Source organism: Salmo salar, chromosome 25, assembly GCF_965601325.2.
Source record: "Salmo salar chromosome 25, fSalSal1, whole genome shotgun sequence".
Lineage (NCBI taxonomy): Eukaryota > Metazoa > Chordata > Actinopteri > Salmoniformes > Salmonidae > Salmo > Salmo salar.
In genome coordinates, this window is record NC_138315.1 from 10,801,116 (window position 1) to 10,822,473 (window position 21,358).

The following is a 21,358-nucleotide window of genomic DNA, read 5'->3' on the forward strand; positions in this document are numbered from 1 at the left end:
CTGACACAGCAAAATATCACTAAAATAACCATTGGAGATGGTTGTAGTGGGTTAGAGAGACAGGAAAGTTTTCAAGAGCCTGTGGAGAAGGATGAGAAACCATGTTTTATATAAGAGCTTTCTGAATTGACACACTCCTGTAAAAGCATCTCCCTCTAAAAGGGTTTTTCTTCATGACTATGTTGGAAGAGTGTTGCAGCTGTCTTCGACTGAAAAACTCAGTAGAAGTTTATGGTTGGTTTCCTCTAACAAGGAAAATGTGCACCCCCGTCTCTTTTTCACTCTCTGTGTCTCTCTCCCTCTCTCTGTGTCTCTCTCCCTCTCTCTGTCTCTCCCTCTGTGTCTCTCTCTCTCTCTGTTTGTGTCTCTCTCTCTCTCTGTCTCTCTCTATCTCTTTGTGTCTCTCTCTCTCTCTCTTTGTGTCTCTCTCTCTCTCTTTGTGTCTCTCTCTCTCTCTTTGTGTCTCTCTCTGTGTCTCTCTGTCTCTGTCTCTGTGTCATTCTCTCTCTGTCTCTGTGTGTGTGTGTGTGTGTGTGTGTGTGTGTGTGTGTGTGTGTGTGTGTGTGTGTGTGTGTGTGTGTGTGTGTGTGTGTGTGTGTGACTGTGTGACTGTGTGACTTACAGCTCCCGATGATGTTACAGGAAGAAGGGATTTGGGGCACGGTGCTGTTAAGCCCCCTCGCAGTTCTCTGTTATGGACTGTGACTCAGTGTGTTTTGGCGTCACACAGCCTTCCTACACTCCACTACTTTATCTGTATCTGCCACCATCTCTATCCTCCACTATTGAGGTGCCCAGTGGGACAAGTCCTCTCGTGAAGAGCTAGCTTTCAACAAGACATGACAGAGAGAGGCAGACAGGCAGGCTTTCCATTAGTTGCTAGAAGACAGCACACCACAAATGTACCATGGCACCCACGTTCTTGGCCTTGGAACACAGGCTCCAGTCACATTTACAGGCTCATTAGAACCTTCAAGATGTGCAGATAGCCTGAGCCTGGCACAGTCTGCATGGCTTATCCATTACTCCAGCTCTGGCTACTCTGGCTGGTAACCAACCAGATTTTAATAAAAATTTGTAGGTTTGGAACAAGATCCAAATGAAGATCCAGTAGATCTTGCTGTGGTTTCTTATGTTAATTAGAATTCGCAAAACTGCTGGTGGTGGTTATTTGGCTGCCAAGTTGGCACAGTAAAATGCCTTGGTATTAGTTCAAAAAGAAAAGGGCAGCAGGGATCAAATTGAATGTGTTACCATCATCATCATCCAAGTATTTTACAGTGGCTCAACCACCCTATTGAGAACATGCACGAGAAATGGACTGAACTGGCCGCTATCGATGACAGGTCATCTTGATCATGTAGTGGTCAACCAGCTCAACACTGTCACTGTCTCGAGAGCGCCACACCAATAAAAGCCCTTCCACCCCCCAACAGTGCCTCTCACCAGGGGCCTTGCTGGGAGCAAAATGGCTAATTATCCTGCTGTAATTACGAAAAACGAGGCCAATGTGCACCGACACGCCAATTTTCACAGTTCAGCTGCTCCTGGTAATGAGAAGCTGTAGTTTATTTGGAGTGTGACGAGTGTGTGCATGTGTGTGTGTGTGCGTGCATTCATGTGTGTGTCCATGCATGTGCATAGGGGGACATGATACAGAGGAGAACTCCCGCAACCCTCCCCCTCCAATATCTGCCTCCTGTATGGAATACCACGGCGGTTCTGAGTTTACAAACACTACAGGATACTTGGCTAACCCTGCCAATAAACACTTTCATTTAGTCATCGGCTTTTCACCTGAGATATGCTGCTCTGTACGATCCATTAGTTACAGACATTACGAATTCTCAAAGACTGACAAGACCGCGAGCATGAACAATAATTAAGAAATGTATTAAAGTGCAGTAATGTGTGCTTGGTTACGGGAGGTATGGATTTGTTGTTGTCTTACAAGCTGATAGTAACGATAACGGTACACTAGTGGTGAAGACTGTATGAGTGATCGTATCGACTGACCATTGTTGACCCATCCACTTGCAATGATCACCCCATTGTCAGGGAATAACTTCATCCATATTGCTATCATTTCTGCACCGGTAGACTCAGAGTGATGAGTTTGCAGCCAAACGGTTGGCCTGCTTGCTATTCCATCAAACATCCTCTGCTCTTTGACTAGGAGTCAACTAGTCTAAAGGTGAAATACAGGTGTAGGATCTTAACTTGATCACTCTTTTGTTGCTGAGAATTTCCCTGCACAGACTTGTAGTGTATGAGGTTTAAAAAGGCTTCTAAAGTTTGTAATTCCCACTGAAATTTCAGACTTGATTTCTCCCAACTCAAAATGTATCAACCCTACAAAAATGTCCATTACTTATAATCCACATAATAATTTACATTTCCTGTTGCTGCAGGATTATTTCCCTGCTATAGCAAACTGGCTCAAATTAAGATCCTACTCTCTCTGTATTATAATCCCGTTGGTTATGGAAAAGAGCAGAAGCTCTGAACTCTCTGCTCACACCATGTCCTACCTACCTACAAGTTATGGAAAATTTGCTCTTTTAGTATTTCTCCAATAGGCTTCCTCAGAGAGAAAGCCCCCCACTTCTATGTCAAAGATAATAAAAACAAAAACACTTTAGTAAATACTTCAGTAATGTCCCCAAATACACTACTGTAAATACTACAGTATACTACAGTTTGTAAAAACACTACATTAAAAACGACATTATACCGTACTACAATCCGTAAAAACACTACAGTAAACACTACAGTATACTACAGTAATTACTATAGTGTATATAGTCTTTTTTTTTACTACAGTATTCATAACGGTAAATACTACAGTATACTACAGTAAATACTACAGAATTCACTGTAATGTTTTTGTGGACTTCAATACTCCAGTAAAGTAGTATTCCTGCCATAGTATACACTATAGCATTTTTTTATGTGGACGGGGAGAAAGGGAGGGGGAAGCCTTGAGAGGGAAGCCTTGACCGGAGTTGATGGTTCAGGTCACTGCTCTTGTACAGAATATGTACCACAAACTTCTACCTGGTACAGCTAGTGGATGCTTTAAATACAATTTGATTAATTTATTGATTGATCTCACTTAGGATCACTACCATTGTGTTACTGCTGTCGTATATCCTCCAATTCATTGTATCCTTACACACAGAGATGACTTTGAGCTCAATCTGAGGCCTTAGCTCTGTGTCCCTGTGTGTGAGTGACTCACCCAGGACCTCTAGGACCCCAGGTCTTTACACACCATCAGATCAGAAGATGATCCATGCTTGTCCAGTCATATCATGGGCCCTCCACAGCTACAAGTTTCTACACCGATCAGTCATCTCCGCCTAGTCCAACCTATAAAATGACACATAACACAGTGATATCAAGGGCCTGGAATGATGAGGGGGGAGAAAAACAGAAGGCTGAGTGACAGCATGTATGAGTTCGATTTAACTTAATTGGACAGCTACTCAACAAAAATACCAGCAGGAAGAATATTCAATAATCATTTCCCACAGGCCAATGCAGACAGGGAAGGAGCACAGATTGTAGTCCAATATGATTTTCACTAGAGCGTGGACCAGTGACATAAAATCCTAATGGAAATGATTGGGAACCGTATTGAATATCAGAAACAGAGAGAGAGAGAGTGAGGACCAGCGGTATGAGGGAATGGACAGAGTAGAGCAATGGGCTTAGAGTAAGAGAGGAAAAATACTATCTCTTTCTCTCTCTCTCTCCCTCTCTCTCCCAGAGAAAATGTTAGTGAGGAGTCTGTTAACATGTCATGCACAAAGCTAAATTAGGGGCCATCTAAAATGCTAGAATACAAGCAAGCCAAGTGCTGTTATTTTTGCAGAGTGATATACTGTCACGCCCTGGCCATAGAAAGCTTTTATTTTCTATGGTAGAATAGGTCAGGGCGTGACAGGGGGTTTTGTCTAGTTTAAATTTTCTATGTTGTGTGGTTTATGTTTTTCTGTGTTTTTTTTTGGGGGGGGGGATGATCTCCAATTAGAGGCAGCTGGTCATCGTTGTCTCTAATTGGGGATCATATTTAAGTAGTTGTTTTTCCCCACCTGGGTTTGTGGGAGATTATATTTTGAGTTAGTGTATGTTGCACCTCTTCGTCACGGTTTGTTGTTTTGTTTATTAGTTTATTTGTATGTCTTGCATAGTTTCACAGTTATAATAAAATGTGGAACGATACACACGCTGCGCCTTGGTCCGCTACTTCATACAACAAACGTCACATATATAGTATATACAGTCCCAGTCAAAAGTTTGGACACACCTGCTCATTCAAGGGTTTTTATTTATTTTCATTTTCTACATTGTAGAATAATAGTGAAGACATAAAAACTATGAAATAACACATATGGAATCATGTAGTAACCAAAAAAATGTTAAACAAATATTATATTTATAGTTGAATATATTATATTTATATTTGAGCTTCTTCAAAGTAGCCAACCTTTGCCTTGATGACAGCTTTGCACACTCTTGGCATTCTCTCAACCAGCTTCATGAGGTAGTCACCTGGAATGCACTTCAATTAACAGGTGTCCCTTGTTAAGTCCATTTTTGGAATTTCTTTCCTTCTTAATGCGTTTGAGCCAATCAGTTGTGTTGAGAGAAGGTAGTGTATACAGAAGATAGCCCTATTTGGTAATAGACCAAGTCCATTATATGGCAAGAACAGCTCAAATAAGCAAAGAGAAACGACAGTCCATTACTTTAAGGTGAGGAAAATGTCAAGAACTTTGAAGCTTTCTTCAAGTGCAGTTGCAAAAACCATCAAGTGCTATGATGAAACTGGCTCTTATGAAGACCGCCACAGGAAAGGAAGACCCAGAGTTACCTCTGCTGTAGAGGATAAGTTCATTAGAGTTACCAGCTTCAGAAATTGCCCAAATAAATGCTTCACAAAGTTCAAGTAACACACACATCTCAACATCAACTGTTCAGAGGAGACCACGTGAATCAGGCCTTCATGGTCGAATTGCTGCAAAGAAATCACTACTAAAGGACACCAATTAGAAGAAGACTTGCTTGGGCCAAGAAACACGAGCAATGGACATTAGACAGGTGGAAATCTGTCCTTTTGTCCAAATTTGAGATTTTTGGTTCCATGTCTTAGTGAGACGTAGAGTAGGTGAACGGATGATCTCCAAATGTGTGGTTCCCATCGTGAAGCATGGAGGACGAGGTGTAATGTGTGGGGGTGCTATGCTGGTGACATTGTTGGGATTTATTTAGAATTCAAGGCACACTTAACCAGCATGGTTACCACAGCATTCTGCAGTAATATGCCATCCCATCTGGTTTGCGCTTAGTGGGACTATCATTTATTTTTCAACAGGACAACGCCCAACACACCTCCAGGCTGTGTAAGGGCTATTCGACCAAGAAGGAGAGTGATGGAGTGCTGCATCAGATGACCTGGCCTCCACAATCACCTGACCTCAACCCAATTGAGATGGTTTGGAATGAGTTGCACTGCAGAGTGAAGGAAAAGCAGCCAACAAGTGCTCAGCATATGTGGGAACTCCAAGACTTTTGGAAAAGCATTCCAGGCGAAGCTGGTTGAGAGAATGCCAAGAGTGTGCAAAGCTGTCATCAAGGCAAAGGCTGGCTACTTTAAAGAATCTAAAATATATTTTGATTTGTTTAAAACTTTGTTGGTTACTACATGATTCCACATGTGTTATTTCATAGTTTTGATGTCTTCACAATTTTTCTACAATGTAACAAAACAGTAAAAATTAAGAAAAACCCTTGGAATGAGTAGGTGGAATGAGTAGGTGTGTCCAAACTTTTGACTGATACACTATATATTTTTTGACACACATTTAACCCCTCTTTTGGGTAGGCATCAACTTGTATTATAATTTTTTTACCGGTACCGGTTACCTTCAGACAAGTCCCATGACACGGAGACCACCATCGTGTTTGTGAGATTCTCCCCTTTCCATGGAGTGGTCATAATAGTTTGGACACTACAGACGTTTTTGTAAGAAGACACATTTTCGGGATGTCTCATGGTCTGACAAACACTGCTCTAGCTCTGCCACCTTTCACCACAGATGCAGAAGTGCGACATCGCCGGATGCGGTGGATTGAGACGCGTCCAAAGCAAAAAAAAAAAAAGATATCTCTAGTTTAAACTGGCGGATTGTGATGGGGATTTTTTTATTATGTTACTAAGATTGACGCCCCGGTCTATAGTGAGATATTATACAATAATGAAACTGTTCGATAAACAAATAATTTGTGAAATCACGATCTAATGAGGCCTAATGCAGAAGATGACATGGGGTGAGTTTAGAATTCTCAAACAATACAACAGAAGCAGCTTCAATTTGATTGGCTGTTGCATGCAATTTGTATTGTGTTTGAGGTGCTCATATAACAGCAAAGTTGCTTGAGATTACGTCACTTGCAACCTGGAATTGCAATTAAAATTGCGTGCAAGTTGCGTTGTGCAACTACAGCTTTAGCGAGTAATATACACGGAAGTGGTGGATAGTATGCACGCCCCCTGAGTCGGACTAGGAGCCCACTCCTTATTCCTCTTCTACGGTGACAGCATCTTGGAGCAACCGCCGGGATGAAGGGAATTGCCTCTGGGAGTTCAAACAAAGGATCCAATTCAGGAAAGTCGGATTTCTGGTCGAAATGCTTGTGATAGACCGACGATATAATATCCCAAAATTATTTTTGGCTGTAGGTAATAATGCAAGAAACGTTCTGAGCAAATAATGTAAGAAATAACGCACAAAAAAACCAAAATACTGCAAAGTTGGCTAGGAGCTAGAAACAGGGCGACCATATCTGTCAGCGCCATCTTCTACATCTACCATGTATTTTCATGAAATCTCAACTAACTGCAATCCAGGACATTTGGTTGTGCTATTAGATCAAGCACAGTGACAACACATTAAAGGCTCAATCCGATCCACTTTAAACCTGACATCCGCATTGCGATGTCACAGGTGGAACTGTGTCAGAGCTGTCAAATCCACTAACGGCACCTGGCATATACCTAAAGCGGACATTGCCTTTGGCTGCACGGAGTCACATTAAGAGAAATCCCATAACACTGGAATATGAGATGTAGGCCTAATCTACACCTCGATCTGACCGTAAGGCGCTACAGAGGGTAGTGCGTACGGCCCAGTACTTCACTGGGGCCAAGCTTCCTGCAATCCAGGACCTATATAATAGGCGGTGTCAGAGGAAAGCCCATAAAATTGTCAGAGACTGCAGTCACCCAAGTCATAGACTTAACTCTGCTACCGCACGACAAGCGGTACCGGACGCCAAGTCTAGGACCAAAAGGTTCCTTAATAACAGCATGTACCCCCAAGCCATAAGACTGCTGAACAACTAATCAAATGGCCACCGGACTATTACATTGACCCCCCCACCCCCCTCCATTTGTTTTGTATACTGCTGCTATTCGTTGTTTATTATCTATGCATAGTCACTTCACCCCTACCTACATGTACAAATTACAGTGCCTTGCAAAAGTATTCACCCCCTTGGCGTTTTCCTATGTTGTTGCATTACAACCTGTAATTGAAATTGATTTTTATTTGGATATCATGTAATGGACATACCCAAAATAGTCCAAATTAGTGAAGTGAAATGAAAAAAATGACTTGTTTGAAATCATTGTTTGTTTGAAATAATAAAATAAAAACAGAAAAGAGGTGTGTGCATATGTATTCATCTCCTTTGCTATGAAGCACCTAAATAACATCTGGTGCAACCAATTACCTTCAGAAGTCACATAATTAGTTAGATTGCACACAGGTGGACTTTATTTAAGTGTCACATGATCTCAGTATATATACACCTGTTCTGAAAGGCCCCAGAGCCTGCAACAACACTAAGCAAGGGGCACCACCAAGCAAGAAGCACTATGAAGACCAAGGAGCTCTCCAAACAGGTCAGGGACAAAGTTGTGGAGAAGTACAGATCAGGGTTGGGTTATAAACAAACTTTGAACATCCCACGGAGCATTATTAAAAAATGAAAAGAATATGGCAAACAATACGACAGAAGCAGCTTCAATTTGATTGGCTGTTGCATGCAATTTGTATTGTGTTTGAGGTGCTCATATAACAGCAAAGTTGCTTGAGATTACGTCACTTGCAACCTGCAATTGCAACTAAAATTGCGTGCAAGTTGCGTTGTGTAACTGCATCTTTAAAAAGGGTTGGGTTATGAAAAATATAAAAAACTTTGAACATCCCACGGAGCATTATTTAAAAATGGAAAGAATATGGCACCACAACAAACCTCCCAAGAGAGGGCCGCCCACCAAAACTCACGGACCAGGCAAGGAGGGCATTAATCAGAGAGGCAACAAAGAGACCAAATATAACCCTGAAGGAGCTGCAAAGCTCCACATCGGAGATTGGAGTATCTGTCCACAGAGCTGGGCTTAACGGAAGAGTGGCCAGAAAAAAATAAGCAAATGTTTGGTGTTCGCCAAAAGGCATGTGGGAGACTCCCCAAACATATGGAAGAAGGTACTCTGGCCAGATGAGAATAAAATTGAGCTTTTTGGACATCAAGGAAAACACTATGTCTGGTGCAAACCCAACACCCCCCATCACCCGAGAACACCATCCCCTCAGTGAAGCATGGTGGTGGCAGCATCATGCTGTGGGGATGTTTTTCATCGGCAGGGACTGGGAAACTGGTCAGAATTGAAGGAATGATGGATGGCGCTAAATACAGGGAAATTCTTGAGGGAAACCTGTTTCAGTCTTTCAGAGATTTGAGACTGGGATGGAGGTTCACCTTCCAGCAGGACAATAACCCTAAGCATACTGCTAAAGCAACACTCGAGTGGTTTAAGGGGAAACATTTAAATGTCTTTGAATGGCCTAGTCAAAGCCCAGACCTCAATTCAATTGAGAATCTGTGGTATGACTTAAAGATTGCTGTACACCAGCGGAACCCATCCAACTTGAAGGAGCTGAAGCAGTTTTGCCTTGAAGAATGGGCAAAAATCCCAGTGGCTAGATGTGCCAAGCTTATAGAGACATACCCCAAGAGACTTGCAGCTGTAATTGCTGCAAAAGGTGGCTCGACAAATGATTCACTTTGGTGGATGAATAGTTATGCACGCTCAAGTTTTTTTTTCCTAGGTTGTTTCACAATAACAAATATTTAGCATCTTTAAACTTGTAGGAATGTTGTGTAAATCAAATGATACAAACCCCCCCAAAATCCATTTTAATTCCAGGTTGTAAGGCAACAAAATAGGAAAAATGCCAAGGGGGGTGAATACTGACTCGGTACTGGTACCCCCTGTATATAGCATTGTTATTTTGTTACTTTTTAATTGGAGGGCGCGCAATTCAAATAAATAATAATAAAATGGATATTAAACATTTAGGTACATACAAGTGTCTTATATCGGTTAAAAGCTTAAATTCTTGTTAATCTAACTGCATTGTCCAATTTACAATAGGCTTTACAGCGAAAGCATGCCATGCGAGGACGGCGCCCCACATCAAAATATTTTTCAATCAGCACAGGTTTCAGAAATTCACAAATAGCGATTAAATATTCACTTTGTTTTTGAAAATATTCCTCTGATTTGCAATCCAAAGGGTCCCATCTACAACATGTAGTGTCATTTTGTTAGATAAAATCCTTCTATATATCCCAAAAAGTCAATTTAGTTGGTACCATCGATTTGAGTAATCCACTCGTTCAACATGCAGAGAAAGGAATCCAAAAAACTACCGCTAACCTTTGTTAAAACAAGTCAAAATACATTTCAATTTAATCCTCAGGTAACCTAAAATGTAATTAAACTATAATATATCATACGGAAAGAAGTATGTTCAATAGGAAAGCGATATTAGCAGGTACGCGTCCTCTTCATTGCGCGTGCACAGACTGATTTCCAACTCTGAGTCCCAGTACTAAAACTCATTAGTCTTCCTCGTTTTGGAAGAAACACGCCTGAAACCTTGAACAAAGACTGCTGACATCTAGTGGAAGCCATGGGAATTGCAATCTGGGAGCTGGATATGGAAATGCCCCTATACATTCAATTGTAAGAGCATGGGCTCTCAAAACATTTCCGGTTGGTTTTTCTTTGGATTTTCTCCTACTATATCTATTGTGTTACAGTCACCTACATTATTTTAACATTTCTACAAACTTCAGTGTGTCTTCTTTCCAATAGTACCAATTATATGCATATCCTGGCTTCGGGGCCTGAGCAACAGGCAGTTTACTTTGGGCACATCAGTCAGACAGGAAGTGGAGAAAACTAGACCCTAGCCTGAAGAAGTTTTAAGGGCTTGTAAGTAAGCATTTCACAGTAAGGTCTACACTTGTTGTATTCAGCGCACGTGAGAAAAAAGTTTGATTTGATTAAGCTGATAGAAATTCTCATTATTTAGTTTAATGATTTTCAATTTGAGCATCATTATTTCTTTATAGCCTACACTTTCTCGTTTTGATCTTCTAACGCAAGTGGAACTGGTGTGGCTTCGTGACAATGATCAAGAGCAGCTGCTCATGGATTTGACAGCTTCAACGCAGTTACACCTCTGAAACCGCCAAAACATCAGCAATCCGTGATCATTAGAAGCACCTTTGGGAGCTCTATTTAGTTAAGCCCAGTAATACAAAAAAAGTGATTTTCCTGTGTTTTTATATAAAGTTGAAGTCGGAAGTTTACATACACCTTAGCCAAATACATTTAAACTCAGTTTTTCACAATTCCTGACGTTTAATCATAGTAAAAAGTCCCTGTCTTGCTCTGCCCTACTACCAATCACGGCCAGTTGTGATACAGCTTGGAATTGAACCAGAGTTTGTAGTGACGCCTCTAGCACTGAGATGCAGTGCCTTAGACCGCTGCGCCACTCGGGATCAAACTGAACTGAATGACTACCAACCCATAGCACTCACTTCCGTCACCATGAAGTGCTTGGAAAGTCAAAGACCACACCACCTCCTCCCTACCCGACACACCCAATCCAATTCGCCTACCGCCCCGATAGATTCACAGATGATGCAATCGCCACTGCCCTCACCCACCTGGACAAAAGGAATCCACATGTGAGGATGCTGTTCATCGACTACAGCTCAGCCTTCAATACCATAGATCACAACAAAGCTCTCGGCCCTGGGACTAAACTCTTCCCTATGCAACTGGGTCCTGGACTTCCTGACAGGTGCCCCCAGGTGGTGAAGGTAGGCAACATCACCTCCTCCACACTGATCCTCAACACGGGGCCCCACAAGGGTGCATCCTCAGTCCCCTCCTGTACTCCCTGTATACCCATGACTGCACACAGTTCCAACTTCATCATCAAGTTCGCTGACGACATGACAGTAGTAGGCCTCATTATCAATAACGACGAGACAGCCTACAGAGAGGAGGTAGGGACTCTTACAGTGTGGTGCCAGGTAAACAGCCTCTCCCTCAACGTAAGCAAAACAAAGGAGCTTATTGTGGACTTCAGGAGGAACCAGGCTCGCACGCCCCCATCCTCATCAACTGGACATCGTGGAGACTGTCAAACTTTCTGATGAGCTGAAATGGTCAAACCAGATGGACACCCTGGTGAAGAACCTCGGGACGCTGAAGCAATTCGCCCTTCCCCGAGGGCCCTCACAGTGTTCTCCAGGAGCACCATCGAGTGCTTACTGTTGGGCTGCATCACAGCCTGGTATGACAACTCTACCGCCGCTGACTGCAAGGCTATAGAGAGGTTGGCACGCTCAGCAGAACGCACCATTGGGTGCACACTGCCTGCTCTCCAGGAAATCTACAACACCAGGTGTCACAGGAAGGCCAAGAAGATAATCAGGGACCTCAGCCACCTGAGCCACAGCCTGTTCTTCCCGCTTCCATCACTCAGACGAGGGCAGTACAGGAGCAAAAACTGTCAGACTGGCCAATAGAAGCTACCCCCAGATCAGCCCCGCCTCTTCACTCTATTGCAGGGGTGGACAATTCCAGTTATCGAGGGCATGATTGGGTGTCACAGTTTTGCCCCAGCCCCAGCTAACACACCTGACTCCAATAATCACCCAATCATGATCTCCAGTTTAGAATGCAATTTGATTAATCAGCTATGTTTGCTAGGGATGGAGAAAAATTGTGACACCAATCAGGCCACCGAGGACTGGAGTTGCCCACCCCTGCTCTAATGGAAATCGTATTGATGGCCTTTTAATTGCTACTGTCTGCAGGGCAGTGACACAGGGGACTGTCATTAGCCAATGATGTCGACGGGCACAGAGGTCATTGGGATCGATACAACTGTCCATCACTGAGATTAGAGAGAGAGAGGGGAGATATAGAGTTTGAGAGGGAGGGAGAGAGGAGCGAGAGAAATGAGCTAGAAGGTACAATGAGATAGAGAGAGAACTCTTAGGAGCTAGATGGAGAGAGAAATGAGAGAGGTACTGTGAGAGAGAACGAGAGAGGGGGGAGGAAGAGGGAGAGAGTGAGAGAATAGGCTCAGTGCACTACACCACCCTCATCACCTTCACTAAGATAGCCTGCAATTATACTAAGCTATATTCGCTTATTTACCTCAATTATATAGTTATAAAGTGATAGAATTCCCTGTCATAGCTGATGTGTGGCACTGATTGGCCTAGAGGTGGCACTATTACAGTATAAGCAGTCTCACTTAAACCCTTACAGCCCCGTTTGACCTAGAGACTTGAAACTTTGTACAGTATGTAAGTGTCTTTCCTCATGCTGAGCAAATGTGTTGCAATGACTAATAAGGTCTGCAGATTTTCTTCCATCTTGGACATTTGGAAAAACAAACCCAGTATGTAGGCCCATAGTACATCTCTTAACTTAGTTTGAGAAAAGCTAAGGGATTGGTTAAGTGATGGCTGAGTAATTGATAATTCAGGAAATCTGATTTTACATGCCAATTTAAATTGTTTGTAAATCTACTCCACAATAGCCTAGGAACTTGAAACGTTTTAGGGTCATCAAAGACATTACCATGATGGACCATGTTAAGTTTGACTTAAAAAAAGGGAAACTATTAACAATTCACAATTTTTGACTATGTAACGCTAATAATCATAAAGAAAACTTATTCTCATGGACAAAATGTCAGATTCACTCAAGATGTGGTATTTAGAATCATCGAAAATAGTCTCTAAAGAGTGAAAAAACAACATTGATGCATTCAAAGATGGCCACACTATACCAGTAGATGCATATTAGCACATACGCTAATATTCAAAAATATGCTTAAAACACTTAAAAGACCTTCTTCTCATGAGACATAGGACCAAATGACACCAAATGTTGAATCTAGTTTAAGAAAAGATAAGGGATTGGTCAAAAGATGGCTGAGTTATTGACATCAAAAATCAGATTTTTACGTGATTTAAACCATTGTAAATCCAATCCACAGGGGCCTATCAATTTTACATTTGTCATCACTATCATGGACGTTTCTATGATGAACCACACTGAATTTGCTGTTGATATCTCAAGAAACAAGGAAACTATAAACTCATTCTTTGCATATCTAACACTAATGCTCAAAATCATTTGCAATTATCTTTCTACTCATGAAACATACATCAGATTCACTCCAGATTGTGTTTTAGACTCATTACATCAGTCTTTAATGTTTTTTATAAACTGTAATGCGTAAAAATCATCTGTCCTCGGTTGCAACACTCACTACAGAGTTCCAAATTGCCTCTGGAAGCAAAGTCAGCACAATATGTCACGCTTGTCGTTGGAAATGGAGGACCAAAACGCAGCAGGTATGTGTATGATCATCTTGCTTTTTAATAAATACAAAATCAACACCAAAATAACAAAGCACTAACGATCGACAAAAACCAGTCTGGTAAGGCACAAGGCTAAACACAGAATAATCACCCCCAAACCCCAGTGACAAACAACTCCTACATATATGACTCCCAATCAGGAACAACGATTCCCAGCTGTTCCTGATCAGGAGTCACAAGACACACACAAGACTGCCACGTCCTGACCCCCAAACTACTACACCAGCTCCATCTGCTGGTCAGGACGTGACACAATAACTGTTTGTCAGGAGCTTCATGAAATGGATTTCCATGGCCGAGGCACACAAGCCTAAGATCACAATGCACAATGGTCAGCTGGAGTGGTGTAAAGCTCACCGCCATTGGACTCTGGGGCAGTGGAAACGCGTTCTCTGGAGTGATGAGTCACGCTTCACCATCTGGCAGTCCAACGGACTAATCTGGGTTTGGCGGATGCAAGGAGAACTCTACCTGCCCCAATGCATAGTGCCAACTGTAAAGTTTGGTGGAGGAGGAATAAGGGTCTGGGGCTGTTTTCCATGGTTCTGGCTAGGCCCCTTAGTTCCAGTGAAGGGAAATCTCAACGCTACAGCATACAATGACCTTCTAGATGATTCTGTGCTTCCAACTTTGTTGCAACAGTTTGACCACATCAGAAAGGCCCTTTCCTGTTTCAGCATGACAATGCCCCTGTGTACAAAGCAAGGTCCATACAGAAATGGTTTGCTGAGATCGGTGTGGAAGAACTTGACTGGCCTGCACTGAGCCCTGACCTCAACCCTATCAAACACCTTTGGGATGAATTGGAAAGCCGACTGCGAGCAAGGCCTAATCGCCCAATATCAGTGCCGACCTCACGAATGCTCTGAATCGAAGCAAGTCCCTGCAGCAATGTTAAAACATCTAGTGGAAAGCCAGAAATAGTGGAGGCTGTAATGAGTTTTCAATGTAACATTGAGCTTTCCTCATTATTATAGCAGCAAAGGGGGAACCAACTCTATATTAATGGCAATGATTTTGGAATGAGATTTTCAATGAGCAGGTGTATATACACTGCTCAAAAAAATAAAGGGAACACTTAAACAACACAATGTAACTCCAAGTCAATCACACTTCTGTGAAATCAAACTGTCCACTTAGGAAGCAACACTGATTGACAATACATTTCACATGCTGTTGTGCAAATGGAATAGACAACAGGTGGAAATTATAGGCAATTAGCAAGACACCCCCAATAAAGGAGTGGTTCTGCAGTGGTGACCACAGACCACTTCTCAGTTCCTATGCTTCCTGGCTGATGTTTATGTCACTTTTGAATGCTGGCGGTGCTTTCACTCTAGTGGTAGCATGAGACGGAGTCTACAACCCACACAAGTGGCTCAGGTAGTGCAGCTCATCCAGGATGGCACATCAATGCGAGCTGTGGCAAGAAGGTTTGCTGTGTCTGTCAGCGTAGTGTCCAGAGCATGGAGGCGCTACCAGGAGACAGGCCAGTACATCAGGAGATGTGGAGGAGGCTGTAGGAGGGCAACAACCCAGCAGCAGGACCGCTACCTCCGCCTTTGTGCAAGGAGCAGCAGGAGGAGAACTGCCAGAGCCCTGCAAAATGACCTCCAGCAGGCCACAAATGTGCATGTTTCTGCTCAAACGGTCAGAAACAGACTCCATGCGGGTGGTATGAGGGCCCGACGTTCACAGGTGGGGGTTGTGCTTACAGCCCAACACCGTGCAGGACGTTTGGCATTTGCCAGAGAACACCAATATTGTCAAATTCGCCACTGGCGCCCTGTGCTCTTCACAGATGAAAGCGGTTCACACTGAGCACATGTGACAGACGTGACCGAGTCTGGAGACGCCGTGGAGAACATTCTGCTGCCTGCAACATCCTCCAGCATGACCGGTTTGGCGGTGGGTCAGTCATGGTGTGGGGTGGCATTTCTTTGGGAGGCCGCACAGCCCTCCATGTGCTCGCCAGAGGTAGCCTGACTGCCATTAGGTACCGAGATGAGATCCTCAGACCCCTTGTGAGACCATATGCTGGTGCGGTTGGCCCTGGGTTCCTCCTAATGCAAGACATTGCTAGACCTCATGTGGCTGGAGTGTCTCAGCAGTTCCTGCAAGAGGAAGGCATTGATGCTATGGACTGGCCCGCCCTTTCCCCAGACCTGAATCCAATTGAGCACATCTGGGACATCATGTCTCGCTCCATCCACCAACGCCACGTTGCACCACAGACTGTCCAGGAGTTGGCGGATGCTTTAGTCCAGGTCTGGGAGGAGATCCCTCAGGAGACCATCTGCCACCTCATCAGGAGCATGCCCAGGCGTTGTAGGGAGGTCATACAGACACGTGGAGGCCACACACACTACTGAGCCTCATTTTGACTTGTTTTAAGGACATTACATCAAAGTTGGATCAGCCTGTAGTGTGGTTTTCCACTTTAATTTTGAGTGTGACTCCAAATCCAGACCTCCATGGGTTGATAAATTGGATTTCCATTGATTATTTTTGTGTGATTTTGTTGTCAGCACATTCAACTATGTAAAGGAAAAAGTATTTAATAAGATTATTTCTTTCATTCAGATCTAGGATGTGTTGTTTAAGTGTTCCCTTAATTTTTTTGAGCAGTATACTTTTGACAACATAGTGTATTAATTAAACTTCCAAATAAACTTCAACATTTTATTATATACGGGGTGTGTGTGTGTGTGTGTGTGTGTGTGTGTGTGTATATATATAATATATACCAATCCTGCATATCTTAATTTACAAAATTAACAAATTATCTGTGTAATAATGTAGGCAGTTCATGCAAAGGATTGTTACCTATAACCAGGTTTACATTTTTAGTAAGCAATTATTATTTTAGCAAACAATTATTGTGATTGATCCTATATTGTCCCTAACATCATTACCCCCTCGCAATAGATGTGGGATACACACACATACACACTCAACCCCTTTCCCCCACAAACCATAAGCACAGATGCAGTTGATACATCCCTGAGCCAAACTCAAGAAAGGACTTGATTTACGAATGCAGGTACAGTTGCAGCTGCTCGAGAAGGCTTGGAAAATTGAGCAAAAATTGGGAGATTTGTTTAAACATTGTCAAGTCCTAGGTGATGGAAACACACACACGCTGGTCCCCTGTTGTGACCATTTTCCCAAGCATTGCTGTTCAGTCAGACCTTTGATCATTTTGTGTCTCCAGGGCCTCAATAATATGTCCCTCTCTGATTGTCTGAGAGTGACCCCATCCCCATGGGTTAATGCAGTAAGTTTTGCTAGCACTGCCACTACCTGGGTGGGGGCACCCCACCGGAATCCCCACCGGCTAGGTACAAGGTCGTCAAGGTTCTCATTAGCAGCTTTGAGAATGTCCTCGTATATTATGCTCTCCCATCAGGGGGCTTTGGCTTTGTAGGACCAACCTTGCCAGGCAGGCTCAGAATCAGTGCTGCTTTAGTAGGTCTCTGAACGGATTCATCTTTCTGATTTGGCTGTGTATTGTCTACTTACAGTAGGCCCATAATACAGATAAGGACTTGCTCAGGTGGGTGTATAGGGTTGGGGACTGTTCCATCATGATAGGACAATAAATAAATAAACTATTTATAATTTATTTAAAAATGTATATCCCATATCTACGCAAAGTTGAAAGCTCTCTCTCACAATCCCTGCTCACAAACACACATGGGCTCTGGGATTTGCAACAGTTTTCCTTTTTCACTCACTTTACTCCACACTTTTCCAAACACAAAAACACACACCCCACCGCACATACTGTGCCTTCTTTGTCCTCTGTTTGCTGTGTTTTATCTCTACAATGTTGTTTGAGTACTTTTGTGTTCCAGTTCCTTATATTTGAAGATTTATAATTTATATTTATATCCATCTATAAATGGAAAGTCTAATACTAACTATTGTCCGACATTCCCTATCTAAACTCATCAAAAAAACAAACGTCCTCTCACTGTCAACTGCGTTTATTTTCAGCAAACTTAACATGTGTAAATATTTGTATGAACATAAGTTTCAACAACTGAGACATAAACTGAACAAGTTCTACAGACATGTGACTAACAGAAATGGAATAATGTGTCCCTGAACAAAGGGGGGTCAAAATCGAAAGTAACAGTCAGTATCTGGTGTGGCCACCAGCTGCATTAAGTACTGCAGTGCATCTCCTCCTCATGGACTGCACCAGATTTGCCAGTTCTTGCTGTGAGATGTTACCCCACTCTTCCACCAAGGCACCTGCAAGTTCCCGGACATTTCTGGGGGGAATGGACCTAGCCCTCACCCTCCGATCCAACAGGTCCCAGACGTGCTCAATGGGATTGAGATCCGGGCTCTTTGCTGGCCATGGCAGAACACTGACATTCCTGTCTTGCAGGAAATCACGCACAGAATGAGCAGTATGGCTGGTGGTATTGTCATGCTGGAGGGTCATGTCAGGATGAGCCTGCAGGAAGGGTACCACATGAGGAAGGAGGATGTCTTCCCTGTAATGCACAGCGTTGAGAATGCCTGCAATGACAAGCTCAGTCCAGTGATGCTGTGGCACACCGCCCCAGACCATGACAGACCCTCCACCTCCAAATCAATCCCGTTCCAGAGTACAGGCCTCGGTGTAACGCTCATTCCTTCGACGCCAAACGCGAATCTGACCTTCACCCCTGGTGAGACAAAACCGCGACTCTTCAGTGAAGAGCACTTTTTGCCAGTCCTGTCTGGTCCAGCGACGGTGGGTTTGTGCCCATAGGCGACGTTGTCGCCGGTGATGTCTGGTGAGGACCTGCCTTACAACAGGCCTACACGCCCTCAGTCCAGCCTCTCTCAGCCTATTACGGACAGTCTGGCACTGATGGAGGAATTGTGCATTCCTGGTGTAACTCGGGCAGTTGTTGTTGCCATGCTGTACCTGTCCCGCAGGTGTGATGTTTGGATGTACCGATCCCATGCAGATGTTGTTACACATAGTCTGCCACTGCGTGGATAATCAGTTGTCCGTCCTGTCTCCTTGTAGCGCTGTCTTAGGCGTCTCACAGTACGGACATTGCAATTTATTGCCCTGGCCACATTTGCAGTCCTCATGCCTCTTTGCAGCATGCCAAAGGCACGTTCACGCAGCTGAGCAGGGACCCTGGGCATCTTTCTTTTGGTGTTTTTCAGAGTCAGTAGTAAGGGAACACCCCCTTGAAATGGACAAAAATTAATGGGATCTTATTGGCACTGTACGAAACATATACATGATGTACAATACCCCTCATTTGGATGTAGTTTCATTCAAAACATATTGCAAATGCCATATTGCAAATGCCAAGTGTTACACAGCAAAAATCCAATAGATGGCGAGCGCGCTACACTGTACATTTTCATATTGCAAATGCACATCAAGTCAAGACCCAAGGGTCAAATTTTGAAAATGTGAAAAAAATATCTAAAACTTATCACCACCTTAAAAAAGTGCTTTCTGGACCGTTTTTCCAAATTCTTTAGATTTTTTTGTCAATTATAAATGTATAAGAACTGTATGAACATACTTTTGTCATATTGTAGTGTCATAATTTTTATTTTTATTTTACTTGTCCAAAAGGCACATGTTTTGTCCATTTGCAATATGATTTCATAGGAAGTCAAATGTCGAAGTCAAGTCAGTGAACCATCAAAAGTTGAAGCCAAAAGTCACTTTTTTCTCCTTTTTTTGCCAAATGCCATAGGAAATGTCCAAATGCAATATGAAAGTATTGAAAGTGCCAAATCAGGATGTTATGTCCATTTGCCATGTACGATCATAGGAAGTCGGTTTCCAAACCCAAAAGTCAGTGAACCATGCCCAAATGATATACAGCACTATGTTCAACCATGAATCAACCTAGATGGTCTATTTGTCATGTATGAAGAGGGAGAATTGGGACTCTGTTGTTCTTTAATGATTTTTTGAAAAATGTCCAAAATGACCAGGGGCCCCCTATAGGATGGGCCTAGGTGGGGGGTGCTCCCTACCCAACCGTAGACCACTTGCTCCCCCCTAAAGGCATTAAAAACCATTTAAAAAATGTGCTTCTGGTAACCCATTCCAATCACCAGGTACACGGCTGTCCATCTGCAATATGTTTCAATGGGCATTTACCATCGCGAATTTCACATGCTCAAAAATACTGCAGGAATGCAAAATTGACTGGCCCGATGAAATCGGGATGGCCGGGCAGTGACTGTGGTTCCTCTCCATCGCTCGTTGTGTTGATTTCATCATGTCCATTTGGTGATGTTTTTCACTGTTGAATCTTATTGCAAATGTACTGTCCATTTGCAATATGTTTCAATGGGCATTTACCATCATGAATTTGACATGCTCAAAAATACTGCAGGAATGCAAAATTGACTGGCCCGATGAACTTGGGATGGCCAGGCAATGATTCTGGTTCCTCTCCATTGCGCGTTGATGTTGATTTCAAAATGTCAATTTGGTGATGGTCTATCACTGTTTAAACATATTGCAAATGGACAAAAGTCAGCCAGCAAGTCACCGTCCATCAGCCAATTAGATATCATTCTGACACCAAACTGATACAAACTGACACCACACCCACTTTTTCCAACTCGTTTAGAAGCCAACTAACACATATTTCAGAGCAGGCCCAAAATTCACAGCGCCTTCTGTTTAAACCATAATAAAAACAAAAAACGCATAGTAACGTTCAAGTTGTGGGTCCAGTTCTGACATTATGTGTAGGCCTAGCTAAGGCAACCTCGAATCCCAAGTTTCGGCTCGATAGGTCATTTGGAAGCCGAGCAGCGACCTTAATTGGTGCTGAAAATCCACATTTTCCGGGCATTGCTGCGGGTCGTTGAATGAGCAATTGGACAGAAACGTTAGGGTCCGTCTCTATGGGCTGAGGCGGTTTCAATGCACATATTCTTGTGACTCTGGGACTTTTCTAAATGTCATCATTTTCGTAATGGTCAAAATGAATTGAAGTTATTGCAAATGTACGAGGCTGTTTCTCGGTCTGAGAACCTTCTAGAGCCACATAACTCACCGTGCACTATCGACTTGAGCTCTAGAACAGTTTTCAAAAATTTCAGAGCTCTAGGTCTGACGGTTCTTTGATAGTTCGAACAAAGGTAACTATTGCAGGCTCTGTGTGTCTCTAAGCCCCACACTATGTCACTCCGTCCTTGCTGTGTTTGTGTGTGAGCTTTTCTTGGAAATCTGATGGAAGAAATGACTGATTTACAGTTCATGAGGGTTACCTAGTCACACATATGAAGTTTTGGAAATATGTGACCTTTTTAACCCTTCAAAACAGCCCCTATGACCCCAATTTAAGGTACTTCCGGATTACACAGGAAGCTGAAAGTGAACACATATCCTCCTTGGCGTAGGCTCTTACAGAATTTTGAGTTTTAAGTCTTTACGTTAAGAACTGACTTATTTATAGAGGGTTGAATGATTTAGTGTTATTTCAGAAAATCACAGATGAGTTCCAAAACCAACCTTAACGGA

General features: G+C 43.0%; 1 non-coding gene across 1 annotated transcript; it reads left to right on the forward strand.

Moving 5' to 3' along the window:
* The first annotated feature begins 2,547 nt into the window (after window positions 1–2,547).
* On the forward strand, window positions 2,548–2,602 carry LOC123730660 (U7 small nuclear RNA). The gene has a single exon (XR_006762095.1). It is a non-coding gene; the product is annotated as a U7 small nuclear RNA (small nuclear RNA).
* Window positions 2,603–21,358: the final 18,756 nt, after the last annotated feature.